The sequence below is a fragment of the Muntiacus reevesi genome, chromosome 2, assembly GCF_963930625.1.
Source record: "Muntiacus reevesi chromosome 2, mMunRee1.1, whole genome shotgun sequence".
NCBI classification, from domain to species: domain Eukaryota; kingdom Metazoa; phylum Chordata; class Mammalia; order Artiodactyla; family Cervidae; genus Muntiacus; species Muntiacus reevesi.
In genome coordinates this window covers 936,025-951,503 of record NC_089250.1, presented here as the reverse complement: position 1 = coordinate 951,503, position 15,479 = coordinate 936,025, and the positions used below count along the sequence as shown (strand labels likewise).

Sequence of the window (15,479 nt, the reverse complement as noted above, 5' to 3'; positions counted from 1 at the left end):
CTTTGCCAACAAAGGTCTGTCTGGTCAAGGCTGTGGTTTTTCCAGTAGTCATGTATGGATGTGAGAGTTGGACTGTGGAGAAAGCTGAGTGCCGAAAAATTGATGCTTTTGAACTATGGCGTTGGAGAAGACTCTTGAGAGTCCCTTGGACTGCAAGGAGATCCAACCAGTCCATCCTAAAGGAGATCAGTCCTGGGTGTTCATTGGAAGGACTGATGCTGAACCTGAAACTCCAATATTTTGGCCACCTCATGTGAAGAGTTGGCTCATTGGAAAAGACCCTGTTGCTGGGAGGGATTGGGGGCAGGAGGAAAAGGTAAAGACAGAGGATGAGATGGCTGGATGGCATCACCAACTTGATGGGCATGACTTTGAGTAAACTCTAAACTCCAGGAGTTGGTGATGGACAGGGAGGCCTGGCATGCTGCAGTTCATGGGGTCACAAAGAGTCAGACATGACTGAGTGACTGAATTGAACTGAACTGAACTGAAGGTAATTGTATTCATTGTTATTGGGTTTGTTTTGCTTTCTTTTAAGCAGTGATTTTCAATAAGAATATTTTAATTTCCATCCAGTGTTTGTGGAAGCATATATATATTTACACAATCTATATATATTCATATAGATATATGTCTTTTGTGTCTCCTGCATTGGCAGGCAGGTTCTTTACCACTAGTGCCACCTGGGAAGCCCCCCTATATACTATATATAAAATGATAATTTAGTTTCTTCTGTGAGATATAAATAAATATATGTATATAAATATGTATATATTTCTCAAAACAATATCTATATTTATAATCTCTGTTATATATGTATTCTATTCTACTGTTCTCTTTTTTTTTTCCTTTTAATGTTGATCTCTAACCAATAAACTAGTTTTACAACCTACTCAAGATCTCTGGTTTGAAAAACACTGTCTTAGGAGTTCATTTCCATCTGCTATGAATCACAGTCATTGGAAAATGTTTTCATGATAAAGTACTTGCCTAAGGGTTAAGCTGTTCTTTGCTCACAAGACTTTTTCTCTATTCTGAGTGGCTACGGGCAGTTTTTTCAATACAGTAATGACAACGATTAACAACTGCCTAGTGGTTTTGAAATTACAAAGCATTTTCAAATATATTTCTTCAAACCTATATTGGGTTAATTGGCAAATGAAACACAATATTGTGCCATTAAGATTAATTGTGGTAGATCTGTAGTTTTATTATTCAAGATGAAGTGAACTTTCAGCAAGTAAAATACCTCATACCATTTTCACATGTCATAGTAATTTAGTTTTGAATGTGTGATGCAGAGGGATTTTTTAGAAGAAATACACAGTCTTTGAACCAAAACACTTCTCATCAATTCAGTTCAGTCGCTCAGGAATGTCCAACTTTTTGTGACCCCATGAACCGCAGCACACCAGGCCTCCCTGTCCATCACCAGCTCCCAGAGTTTACCCAAACCCATGTCCATCGAGTTGGGGATGCCATCCAACCATCTCATCCTTTGTCATCCCCTTCTCTCCTTCCCTCAATTTTTCCCAGCATCAGGGTCTTTTCAAATCAGTTAGCTCTTTGCATGAGGTGGCCAAAGTACTGGAGTTTTAGCTTCAACATTAGTCCTTCCAATGAACACCCAGGACTAATTTCCTTTGGGAGTGACTGGTTGGATCTCCTTGCAGTGCAAGGGACTCTCAAGAGTCTTCTCCAACACCACAGTTCAAAAGCATCAATTCTTTAAAAAAAAAGAGTGCTCAGTTTTCTTTAAAGTCCAACTCTCAAACTCAACCATGACTACTGGAAAAACCATAGCTTTGATTAGACGGACCGTTGCTGGCAAAGTAATGTACCTGTTTTTGATATGCTTTCTAGGTTAGTCAGAGCTTTTCCTCCAAGGAGTGAGTGTCTTTTAATTTCATGGCTGCAATCACCATCTGCAGTGATTTTGAAGCCCCCAAAAATAAAGTCTGTTGCTGTTTCCACTCTTTCTCCATCTATTTGCCATGAAGTGATGGGACCAGATCCCATGATCTTTGTTTTCTGAATGTTGAATTTGAAGCCACCCTTTTCACTCTCCTTCACTTTCATCAAGAGGCTCTTTAGTTCTTCTTCACTTTCTGTTTCTCATAGCCATATAAAATAAGTCAATCATGTTACACTGCAGTTTTCAAATTGTTTAGAAGTTACTACTTTGGACCATGGTCAAAAGAATTCTCAAAGTCAAAGACCTATAGTTACAGGTTGTGCTTACAAAAGTGGAGGGGACAAGGGAGGGAAGGATTGGGTTTGGGATTAGCAGATGAGAACTACTACATAAAGGATATATAAAAAACAAGATCCTACTGTGTAGCACAGGGATTATATTCAACAATCTGTGATAAACCATAATAGAAAAAAATAGGAAAATTATTTTTTCATTGAACATAACTGAATCACTTTGCTGTACAGCAGAAATTAACACAACACTGTAAATCAACTATATTTCAATAAAGATTTTGAAGAAGATCTGCAATGAACATTGGGAGGGAGGGGGAGGCTCATGAAGGAGGGGACATATATATATATGTATATATATATATATATATAATTATGACTAATTCGCATTGTTGTATAGCAGAAAACAACAAAATATTGTGAAACAATTATCTTCCAATTACAAAACAGTCTGTAGTTAGAAAACAATAACAAGCCTACATATAAGAGGCAACTTTTCTCTTGACAAGTGTCCCTCCAAAACAAAGGGCCTACTTTATAGTCAAGTCCTAAAAAACTGTGGAAAACTGTGAAAGAGATGAGAATACCAGACCATCTGACCTGCCTCTTGAGAAATCTATATGCAGGTCAGGAAGCAACAGTTAGAACTGGCCATGGAACAGCAGACTGGTTCCAAATAGGAAAAGGAGTACGTCAAGGTGGTATATTGTCACCCTGCTTATTTAACTTCTATGCAGAGTACATCATGAGAAATGCTGGGCTGGATGAAGCACAAGCTGGAATCAAGATTGCTGGGAGAAATATCAATAACCTCAGATATGCAGATGACACCACCCTTATGGCAGAAAGTGAAGAACTAAGAAGCCTCTTGATGAAAGTGAAAGAGGAGAGTGAAACAGTTGGCTTAAAGCTTGACATTCAGAAAACTAAGATCATGGCATCCAGTCCCATCACTTCATGGCAAATAGATGGGGAAATAGTGAAAACAGTGTCAGACTTTATTTTTTGGGGCTCCAAAATCACTGCAGATGGTGATTGCAGCCATGAAATTAAAAGACGCTTACTCCTTGGAAGGAAAGTTATGACCAACCTAGATAACATATTAAAAAGCAGAGACATCACTTTGCTGACAAAGGTCCATCTGGACAAGGCTATGGTTTTTCCAGTAGTCATGTATGGATGTGAGAGTTGGACTATAAAGAAAGCTGAGCACCGAAGAATTGAGGTTTTTGAACTGTGTTGTTGGAGAAGGCCCTTGAGAGTCCCTTGGACTGCAAGGAGATCCAACCAGTCCATCCTAAAGGAGATCAGTCCTGGGTGTTCACTGGAAGGACTGATGCTGAAGCTGAAACCCCAATACTTTGGCCCCCTGATGCGAAGAACTGACTCATTTGAAAAGACCCTGATGCTGGGAAAGATTAAGGGCAGGAGGAGAAGTGAATGACAGAGGATGAGATGGTTGGATGGCATCCCCAACTCGATGGACATGAATTTGGGTAAACTCTGGGAGTTGGTGATGACAGGGAGGCCTGGTTTGCTGCGGTAATGGGGTCGCAAAGTGTCAGACACAACTGAGCAACTGAACTGAACTGAATTGTATAAAGTCACTAATGTTACCATGGTTTCTTAATTACTTTAATTTGAATAACAGGACTATATATGGGAATAATATCTTAGCCTGAAATTGCCTCATTAATCCTAGTTTTGATACCTTTAGAGCTTTCTGTAAATAGAACTAGTATAACAGAAAGTAAGGGGACAATTCCTAGGTGGGCATGATGTGACAATTGCAAATACTGTGTATAATTTAAAGGGACCTTTTCAGGATCATTTAAAAAAAAAAAAACACATGAAGTAGTTTCAGAGATCTCCTCTAATATATGCCAGATTAATGGCCAAAAACATGTATCCTAATTTTTTCAAATGATATCTATGGCTTGGGCTAAAATTTCTAGTGGCTGTTTCATTTGGGGTTTCAAAAATTGCTGTAGTTCAAATAATATAAAAGGAACCGGATAGATTTATCCTGGCAAACTTGACTGTGTGTGTGTGTGTGCTCAACCACTCAGCTGTGTCTGACTCTTTGCAGCACCACAGATTGCAGTCCTCCAGGCTTCTCTGCCCATAGGATAACCCTCGCAGGAATACTGGAGTGGGTTGCCATTTCCTCCTCCAAGGGACCTTCCTGACCCAAGGATGAGACCGCAGCTCCTGCATTGACAGGTGACTTCTTTACCACTGAGCCAGCTGGGAAGCTCAAATCTCAATTAGAGGACTCCAAAAGATGCTTCAGTGGCTTAAAAAAAAGGGCAATATTCCCCAAAGTCATGTGAAGATTTGGGGGGGGGGTGTGGGGGAGGTTCTATGAAATGAATAAAAGCACTATACGTAAAAAATTGTTTCTTAAATACAACCTATGATTTAAATATATATGTAGCAGTCACTGTTATCTGTCAATTCAATATCCCTACTTGGTGAATAAAATCCCAATTTCAGTTAGATCAGCAATGCATTCTGCCCTAGGCAATCAGTCATGACTTGTCTAACTTTGATGGCAAATTATAGTCATGTGGGGATAAATACAGTCATCTTGTATCAGTGTAAAAGACACAGATCAATATAATAGAAAGGAGTGCGTAAATAAACTCACACATATAAAGTCATTCAAATGGGACTGTCCCCAGTAAATTTAAATATGTGGCCACCTAAATACAAATACAAACAAGTCAAGCAAAAACTATAATGGCACCATAGATACTGTTTCGTCTCACACCTATTGAATTCATACTAATTTTAGCCTTGAGTTGAAGACAGGGTGTAGACAAAGGTCATTCCTTTCATGCGTTTCTGCATCAAATATTCAGTGGAGTGGCCAGTGGAATTCTATACTCAGAGCTTTGTAGTGCAGAGTTAAATGAGGGGTGGTGGGAGGGTTAATCAAGTGAGAATTCCATCTGCCTCGGTGTGTTAATGAGGTATGATTAAAGCAATCTCAGGAATAGTATAGTCCAGCTGGATTGCATATGCATGAAAACAGCTATTGAATAAATATGAAATGTCTTCAAAATGAAGCTCATATTTACTCTATAGATACATGAAATCACTAGGTCAGAATTAGCCATTACTGATTTGTAAGACCCACTTCTCATCCTATTTTCCTCAACACTCTTCAGGCATAATGGAAAGGAAGTGCCAAATAAGATGGAGGAGGAAATGGTAACCCACTCCAGTATTCTTGCCTGGATAACCCCATGGACAGAGGAGCCTGGCAGGCCTGGCGGGAGGAGTCCATGGGGTCACAAAGAGTCAGACACAACTGAGCAACTGCACGTGCGTGCATGCACCGTATAAGGTGTTATTGGTGTTAGTAACACTAACACTTGTGTTGAATTAGACAGTTTTTCCCAAATGAAACCAGTCATTTCATGCCATCTGCAAGACCTGGATATCACTCCTTACAAACTGGAAGAACTGTGTTCCCATTGGACATGGGACCACCAGATGCCTGATTCCAAGTATTGCCCCTTGGGAGTTAAGCTTGGCCAAAGACAGCATCTCCATGTTTATTTGAGCAGCTGTATATGGAGGCCCAAGTTCTCCTTACGTTTCTTTTTTCCCTTTCCAGTCTAGCGTGGATGTATCACTCTACCGTTGTTCTCCCATCATCAATATTTTGCGGACTACCTTACTCTCTAGTCTTGAATAGTGATCTCTAATTGAGCCCTCAGGCAACATCATCCAGTCCCTTCAGAACTTCCTGCCTTTTCAAAGGCTTGCAAAGAGCAGTTGTCAGTGTTGACTCAACAATGAGAAAGCACTCATACCAAAATTCCTACATCTAGGGCAATAAATACCATTTATTTATGGTCATTCTCAAATCCAATCATTGCTACTGAAACAAACAAATGAGCTCAAACTTCATCATCACAAATACTGTTCCACCTCTAAAGGTTTGGGTGGCAAGAAGATCTGGGTTTGAGTATGAGTCACAAGTATGTAATCTCTGCTACTGGCGCATTCTCTTTCCTATCTGAACCATAACAGATACTTTCCAGAAGGAGACACATCCTTCCAATATCTGCCAGGCAGTGAAGATAGGAGCCACTTTGAACAGCATTTATAGCTCTTTATGATCTGAGCTCCACCCACTCTCTACTGCAGCTACTCTTTTTTGTTAGATTTGCTTAACTTTTCTTTCTTTCTTTCTCTCTTTCTTTTTTTTTTTTTGAGCTGCTCCTTGACTTACATTTCGTTCTCCAATAAAGCAGAGTCACTGATAGCTATGGTGGCTCTGGAGGATTTTGCTCCTTTGACCTGGTAGGGAAGGTATTGCTTCCCTACCTGAAATGGCCCCAATGCTCTTATCCACCTGGTAAACTCCTCTACATCTACCAAGTATCAGCTCCAAGCCTATGTTCCTACACTCCCTGACAGATATTAACCTTCCCTTATGAGAATTTCACTGTACTTGGCCTAGCCCTTTATCAGAGTATATACCTTAAGTCTACATTGTTTTATTTTTGTCTCTGCTATAATGACTAAAGGGAACTGTGTCTTTCAAGTTCTGAATCTCCAGCACCTAACAAAGTCCCTGGCATATGCTAGGGCTCAATAAATATTTGAAGACTGACAACCTCAAAATAAGATGAAATGCATCAGTGTCCAGCAATGCCTCCAGTATATTGCTGGGTTCAATAAATATTTGTTGACTGACACAGAGAAAGAAGATTAAATTGATCAGTTCACTAAAAAAAAAAAAATTGAATGGAACTTCTGCAAGTGTATTTTATTGGTAATTTTTCCTAGTTTGCATAGACTAAAGATTAAGGAATTTTTTTAAAAAGGATTAAAAAGCCATTCAAAGAAGGCAAAAGGTATAATGAAGAGTATCTGATTACTAGGTATGCTACAGATGCAAAGGCAATTGGAGCACTAAGTCACAAAAGCCAACAGACCACAATCATTTCAGTTCAGTTTCCCAGTGTGTCTGACTCTTTGCGATCCCATGGATGCAGCATGCCAGGTTTCCCTGTCCATCACCGACTCCCGGAGTCCACCCAAACTCATGTCCATCACGTAGGTGATGCAATGCAACCACCTCATCCTCTGTCGTTCCCTTCTCCTCCTGCCTTCTATCTTTCCCAGCATCAGGGCCTTTTCAAATGAGTCAGTTCCTTGCATCAGATGGTCAAAGTGTTGGAGTTTCAGCTTCAGCATCAGTTCGTCCAGTGAATATTCAGGACTGATCTCCTTTAGGATGGGCTGGTTGGATCTCCTTGCAGTCCAAAGGACTCTCAAGAGTTTTCCCCAACACCACAGTTCAAAGGCATCAATTCTTCAATGCTCAGCTTTCTTTATAGTCCAATTCTCACGTCCATACATGACTACTGGAAAAACCATAGCCTTGGCTAGATGGATCTTTGTTGGCAAAGTAATGTCTCTGCTTTTTAATATGCTATCTAGGTTGGTCATAACTTTCCTTCCAAGGAGTAAGCGTCTTTTAATTTCATGGCTGCAGTCACCATCTGCAGTGATTTTGAAGCCCACAAATTAAGTCTCTCACTGTTTCCACTATTTCCACATCTATTTGCCATGAAGTGATGGGACTGAATGGCATGATCTTAGTTTTCTGAATATTGAGTTTTAAGGTAGTTGTCTCACTCTCCTCTTTCACTTTCATCAAGAGGCTCTTTAGTTCTCCTTCACTTTTTGCCATAAGGGTGGTGTCATCTGTATATGTGAGATTGTTGATATTTCTCCCGGCATTCTTGATAAATACAATAATAAAGTAAAATAAATAAGACTGTATCACAGAAAGTGAAGTATTTATAGTGGCTATTTGTGCTATATGCTAGACATCATATTAAAAAGCAGAGATATTAGTTTGCTGACAAAGGTCCATCTAGTCAAAGCTATGCTTTTTCTAGTAGTCATGTATGGATATGAGAGTTGGACCATAAAGAAAGCTGAGCATCAAAGAATTGATGCTTTTGAACTATGTCAGAGGAGAAGACTCTTGAGAGTCCCCTGGACTGCAAGGAGATCAAACCAGTCAATCCTAAAGGAAATCAATCCTAAATATTCATTGGAAGGAGTGGTTCTGAAGCTGAAGCTCTAATACTTTGGCCACCTGACACAAAGAACCAACTCTTAGAAAAGATCATGATGCTATGAAAGATTGAAGGCAGGACAAAAAGGGGACGACAGAGGACAAGGTGGTTGAATGGCATCCCTGACTCAATGGACATGAGTTTGGGCAAGCTCCAGGATTTGGTGATGGACCAGGAAGCCCGGTGTGCTGCAGTCCATGAGGTTGCAAAGAGTCAGACACGACTGAGTGACTGAACAAAACTGATGCTATATGATTAGTCAATAATTTTCTTTTTAATCAACTAATGAATAATGGCCAAGTATTAAATAGGGAACATAAGGAGTAAGACAGCCTTTGAAACATACCTTGACACATCTGTCTAAGCCTGCATGTCACATCCCTAGCTTCAGATTCTTACACATACAGCGTGATGCCCATCAGATACAGAATAATAGGCTTAAACCTAAATCCTAGTTTTCAAAAATTCCTGATTTGTTTGATTTTCTGGTGTATCAGAGAAAATGCACTCTTTCTTAGATAATTCTACACTAAACATACCAAGCCAGAAATTGGAGTGATTTGACCTGTCTGTTAGTACTCTGCACCTAAAACAGATGGTAACTCTCTTGCAGAAGACTTAAGCCTCAATTCCTCAGGCTTCTAATCCACTGTCCTCATTGTAATAAATTTTGAATCGGTAACACTGGAAACATGAATAATTAGGGGGGGCATAGCTAATACACCCAAGCAATCACATCAGAGAGATGGCACAGACAGCAATCTGCCAATAACCAAAAGAAACAAATTGAAGCTTAAGGCCTTCTGAGTATGAGAATTGATGGAGTCAGATAGATAGACAAGCCATCTCATCATTGTTGTTTCAGACTGACATACATGAAGACGTGGCTTCCATGGAGGCTCAGATTTCAGGGTGAATGAGACCCAAAGTCACAGGAAGCAAGGGGACGTGGAGAATGAGGTCTCCATTTATGATACCTTTTGTCAATCAAAATAGGTTGAAAATGCCACATCATTTCAATAGAGTTCATAATTAATTTTGGAATCTTGCCACCATTCACCATCTAAGATTCTGATTCCAGTTCTCAAGCAGCTTTAGATAAAGTATTTTTTCCAGCTGCTTCCAGTGATAGACAAGTCCTTAATTCAGACAAAAATGATGTACAAGGAATAAAAACCGTGTTGTTGCTGTTTAGTTGCTGAGTCGTGTTTGATTCTGCAACCGCATGGACTGCAGCGTGCCAGTCTTCCCTGTCCTTCACTATTTCCTGGAGTTTGCTCAAACTCATTGAGTCAGTGATGCTATTTAACCATCTCAGCCTCTGCTGCCCACTTCTGCTTTTGCCTTCCATCTTTCACAGCATCAAGGTCTTTCCCAGTAAGACAGCTCTTCACATCAGGTGGCCAAAGTATTGGAGCTTCAAGTTCATTAACAGTCCTTCTAATGAATATTCAGGGTTGATTTCCTTTAGGATTGACTGGTTTGATCTCCTTGCTGTCCAAGACTCTCAAGAGTCTTCTCCAACACCACAATCGGCAAGTATCAATTCTTTGGTGCTCAGCCTGCTTTATGGAACAAAAGCTATGAGTCACAGATAAAGTGTTTTGTTAACTTATCTCCAAGATTCCAAAATCGGTTATTGGCAATTTCTAATTTCTCATGAGACCCAAACATAAGGAACATTAGAAATAATTATGTCTTAAATAGCTCATTTTTCACAAATATAAGTGTCTATTTAAATATGTCAAACACCATGAGCAGCTTTTTGGAAATTTCCTATTTCTAATAATTCTCTTATTTAAATCAAGCCCTCAGATTTTTTTTTATTATTTAATTTTCTCAACTAAAAGACTATAATGGAAAATTTTTGTAATTAGAATATTTCATTCTATCTTAACAAATATTCATGAAACGTAGTATTTCATTTTCCAAAAGAGGAATTTTAGAATTCATTCTCAATCCTAAAACTTTCTTTGCTTTCTAAGCTGCCCATTCCTAAAAGCTCTAATAAAAAGTTCACTCTTTTAGAAGTAAATCTCTCAGGTTACCCATTCTTTTAGGAGGAAGAGCCCAATATGACCTGAAAACTAATCACCAGTTATTTCCTTAAAAGAAATAGCAAGAAAGCTGATTCTTGAACACAATTTTCCTTCATCACTAATCCCCTCATCAAATACCACTAACCTCACACAGATCACACCTGCCAGAAGATTAACAGGGGAGACTGAATCTTGACACTGACTTCCTGGGTGTTTGATATTCAGAGATGGACTTGTTCCTACTGATTGATATTGCTTTAGTTGCTGCTCCCCAGAATAAGGTGTGGCTTTGACCTAAGCAATAGCCTTGCCTTTGCCACTGGAGGGTCACCACCTAACCATCTGCTCTGTTCCTAAATGCTTGAACCCATAGCCTTCCTCAGGGGTTTCCCTGGGGCCATGAGGGCTGCCCATGCACTATGGAGAGCTGGAAGGGCATGGAAGTTACACCAGGACGACCCATGACCAGTAGAGGCTGGTGCAGGGGTATGAAAAGAAGGCTCTCTCACCTCAAGGCAGGACACATTCCAAGACACACTTACACTCTAGAGCCACAGATCATGCTGAGGCTGAAACTGCCCCTGAAATGAAGCCCTTATTTGGCTTCTTCCCCATCCCTGGCCTGTTGCCACCACACTTTTGCATTATTTCCTGGGATCCTTCCCTGGTATTCCCCTGCACAAAACCTGCACCTCAGAGTCTGAATCTGGGGAACTCAAACTAAAACAAAAGGCTGGTGTAAGGGCTGTTCAGTTGCCAGGAGGAGAGGGAGTTAAAGAGAAAGAAAGTCAATATTTATAGACCCTGCACTAGGTGCTTTATGTGCATCATTTCATTGGATCTTACCAAAATATGACATATGGAGTGTCTGGACACGAAAAAAATGTCTAAACTTAAGATAGAGAAGCACAAGGAAGTCTGCACGAGTGATCCACTGTCCTGTGGCCTCTACATCTGACATAAGAAGGGCATACATCTATTCTGCTCCTTGTTTTCCAGAGTAAGACTAATAAAGATACAGATGGACAATAGGTACATGAACAGATGCTTGAAGTCACTGATCATCAGGGAAATGCAAATCAAAACCACAATGAGAGATCATCTCATACCTGTTAGAATGGCTATCATCAAACAGACAACAAATGTTGGTGAGAGTGTGGAGAGAAGAGAACCCTCCTGCCCTATTGGTAAGAATATAAACTGGGGTAGCTACCATGGAAAACAGAATGGAACTTTCACAAAGAATTAAAAATGGAACCACCATCTGATCCAGTAATGTCACTTCTAAATATTTATCTGAAGCCAAAAAAATCCACTAACTCAAATAGCTATACACACTCCAGGTTTACTGCAGCATTATCTGCAATAGACAAGATTCAGGAAATAGCCTAAGTGTGGACTGATGGATGAATAGATAAAGAAAATATGGCACAGATATACAATGGAATATTATTCAGCCCTTTGTGAAAACATGGATGGACCTTGGAGGGTGTTGTGCTAAGTGAAATAAGTCAGACAAAGGAATATAATATACTCTAACATATTTTTGCTCTGAAAAACAAAAATAGCTCATAAATACAGGGAACAGATTGTTCTTTGCCAGATGCAGTGGGCAGGGAGTGGGAAAAATGGGTGAAGGGAGCCAAAAGGTACAAACTTCCTGTTATAAAAGTCATAGGATGTAATGTGTATCATGGTTAATACAGTTAAAACTGCACTGCACATTTGAAAGTTGCTCAGAGTAAACTGTAAAAGATTTTACCACAAGAAAAAATTGTTAACTATATATGGTGATGGATGGACTTACTATGGTGATCATTTCTTAGTATATACAAATATTGAATCATTATATTGTATACTGAAACTAATATAATGCTATATATATATATATATATATATAAAACTAACATAGCATTATATATTATAATGAATAACATTAACTATTCCTCAATAAGAAAGAGTAATAATAATAAACATTTACTTATATTTTTTTAACCACAATGTGGCAGACTAATATGTATGTGTATTGCCTAATGTCACACATCTTATAAGAGGCAAATCTGTAATATGAATCTCAGTCTGGTCAATTCCTGAATCCATACCTTCATCTACTATGCCATGTGACTAAAACAAAAAAGGAACATTTACTAAGACAACAAATTTTACATGGTATTCTATGCCTCCATCATTTCACTGCAGCTAGTAGAAATATCATGTTGAAAGGATGAGTTAACAAATATCTCATTTTTAAGCTTCCAAAAGAAAAAGAGAGATGGTTCCTAGAAAACCCTCAAACAACATGAAAATCAAATTAGACAGTGTATATGGCCAAGAACCAAGAAGTGAGAAAAGCCTGCCTCTCAGTCAATGAATGCTGTATGAAACTGACATGTTTTCCTATGCCTCAGGTTACTGAACTGCTAAATGCATGCCCTTATTTAGCAGAGTGGGGCTACGATGCTGGGAACTGAGAGCATTACGAGAGGGTGCTGAAGATGCAGGACGGGTACCTGTCTTACAAAGAAAACATGACAGTGCTCTTTGGAAAATGCACAACTTACATACATTATAAGCCACATGAGTTAGAGAATTTGGTTGTGATACAATGATTATGTAGCCAAATAGTCACATTCCTTTGAAAAGCCGTAAATAATGTCATGTCCTCTGCCTTCCTGAGAAATAGAGATTAAAATCATTCAAGACGGAGGGACTTCAATCAAGAACATAAGGACGCCTCTAAAGCCTGAGAGATTTGATTCAGCTTAGACATACAGACCGAGCCAAAAGAAAACCAGCTGTTTGCAAGCCAAAGAATACACACCTCACTTTCAGCAGAAACACAAACACAGCACTGATAAGAAATCAGTGCCAAGTTCTATGGGATAAAAGGAGTAAAACCTATTTTTTCCTTTTTTTCCCCATTTTGGATGAGAGAAATTTTTCATCACCCTAGATCTTAGTCTCCTTGCCCTGTGAGTTGGTGGCAATTCCCATCAAGTGACTGAATCTGGGATAGGCTTGTGACTTGCTCTGATTTAGAGAATGTGGAAGAAACCATGGTGATACAGTTCTAAGTGCAGGCCTCAAGAGTTTGCTTGTGTCTCCATTCTCCCTCTTGAAACTACACTATAACTGCTTGCATACGCCTGACAAAGTCTGACACCCCATGGCCCAGTTGTCCCCACAGCCCCAGTTACAGTCAGGAGCTCTCCAGGCTGCTTGGCTCAGTGGACCCAGCAGCTCACACAGATTCTTGAGTGATCCCAGATTAAACCAGAAGAACCATCCAACTAAGCCCAGCCCAGATTGCTTACTCTCAGAATCACGACCGATATAAATGGCTGTTGTTTTAAGCCACTGAATTTTGGATGATTTCCTACATATAAATAGTTATCTGATACAAATCTCTGCTTTTGTTATGAACATTGACAATTGACAATGTAATTCCAATGTTTTTTTGAGAATCATTCTATTTTATGTTTTCTGTGGATATTTATGTATAAAATAAAATGTCTAGTGAACATTACACTTGAGAGGCAGTGTTTCATGGCAGCTAAAATCATAGGCTCTCAAAATGGGACATGCACAATTCTAATCTGACATCTTCTGTTGACCCTGTATAAGTTACCCCAACTTCTTTCCATCTGGAAATGGGAAAAATAACAACACACAGCACCTCACTTGGTGCTCACATCAAACATGTATACCATGTTTTTTATTCTTTTATCTTCCCTGTATTGTTGGGAGGGGGCAGATAAAAATGTATCCCCCTTTGATGGATGAAGAGACAGGCTCAGACAATGTAAGTGACATAATCCTACTCACTGCTTTTGAGTGCAAGACTTCCTCACCACAGTGCACCAAAGGCCTTGCCCAACCAAAGCCCATACACACAGGATTGTTTAAGTAAATTATGGCATATCCACCCCATGGACAATTAGGCACCATGACATATCACTTGATTTCCTGGCATTTTCATGGAGTTTTATTGGGAGGATTAAAGCAAGATGTAAGAAAATGTATATGATATTATACTATTTTTACAGCACAAGGACAAAGAAATTTGTACCTATGGGCATATACATATATAAACATATACACATCTAAGTATATATATAAATGTGCCTTATCATATGAGCATAAAAAAATTAAGTAAGATACACAGTAGATTGTGATACCAAATGAGAAAGTGACATGGGGAGAAGAACCATTTCAAATAAACTGCACTAAAAAAAAATCCTACAAGTATGTATATGATCCTATTTACATGACATGGATATATATATATATATATATATATATATGGATACATAGATATAAAATTTTTAAGTAAAAATATGCTGAAAATTGAAAATATTCTTTTATTGAATATATGTAATGTGGAATTAAAAAAATATTACTTGCTCTATAGGCCATAAAAAGTATAATCTCTCCAAAGTCACATCATTTTGCTACTTTCCCAGTAGAACCAATGTACTTCTTTGCAATAAATACAAGGAAGTTAAAGCCTCCTGTATTTGTCTCAATATTTTATTTGCATCCATCTCCTCCTCAATTTAGCCAAGTAGCAACCTTCTGCATTAGAATTAGCTTGTCCATGCTCACTGGAATTGGAAAAAGGAAAATGCATCATGAATTCCATACATTTACTGAGGTATAATATGCATGTGGTGAAGTTCTCTAAGGCACAGCTGGATGAATGTTTACATATGTTTACACTCATGTAGACACCATCTGAACTGAGATCTGCAGCATCTCTGTATCACTCCCAATTGCTCAGGTGTCACTTTCCAACATTATCTTCCCCAGAAGGAAAGTAAATCACTATTCTAATCTCTATCACCAGAGATTAGTTTTGCCTCTTCTTGAGCTTCATATAAAAGGAATCTTCTGTATCTTTTGCATCTGGCTTCTTTCATTCAATATGACATTTATGAGATTTCATATATAATATAGCATGTATTAATAGTTCATTCTAACAATGCGTTTATCCTTTCTCTGTTGATAGATGATTGGGTATCTGCAGTTTGGGATTATTACAAATAAAAAATTTTATGAACATTCTAATAACTGTCTCCTTAAGAACACATATGTTCACTTATCTTAAATTCATATGGTAGACACA

General features: G+C 38.8%; 1 protein-coding gene and 1 pseudogene across 4 annotated transcripts in view; both read right to left on the bottom strand.

Annotated features, from left to right (window-relative positions):
• Nucleotides 1-15,479, bottom strand: part of PLCB1 (phospholipase C beta 1) — an 830,993-nt gene that overhangs the window by 694,161 nt on the left and 121,353 nt on the right. The window lies entirely within an intron of this gene.
• Nucleotides 1-15,479, bottom strand: part of LOC136157751 (Y-box-binding protein 1-like) — a 34,037-nt pseudogene that overhangs the window by 11,372 nt on the left and 7,186 nt on the right.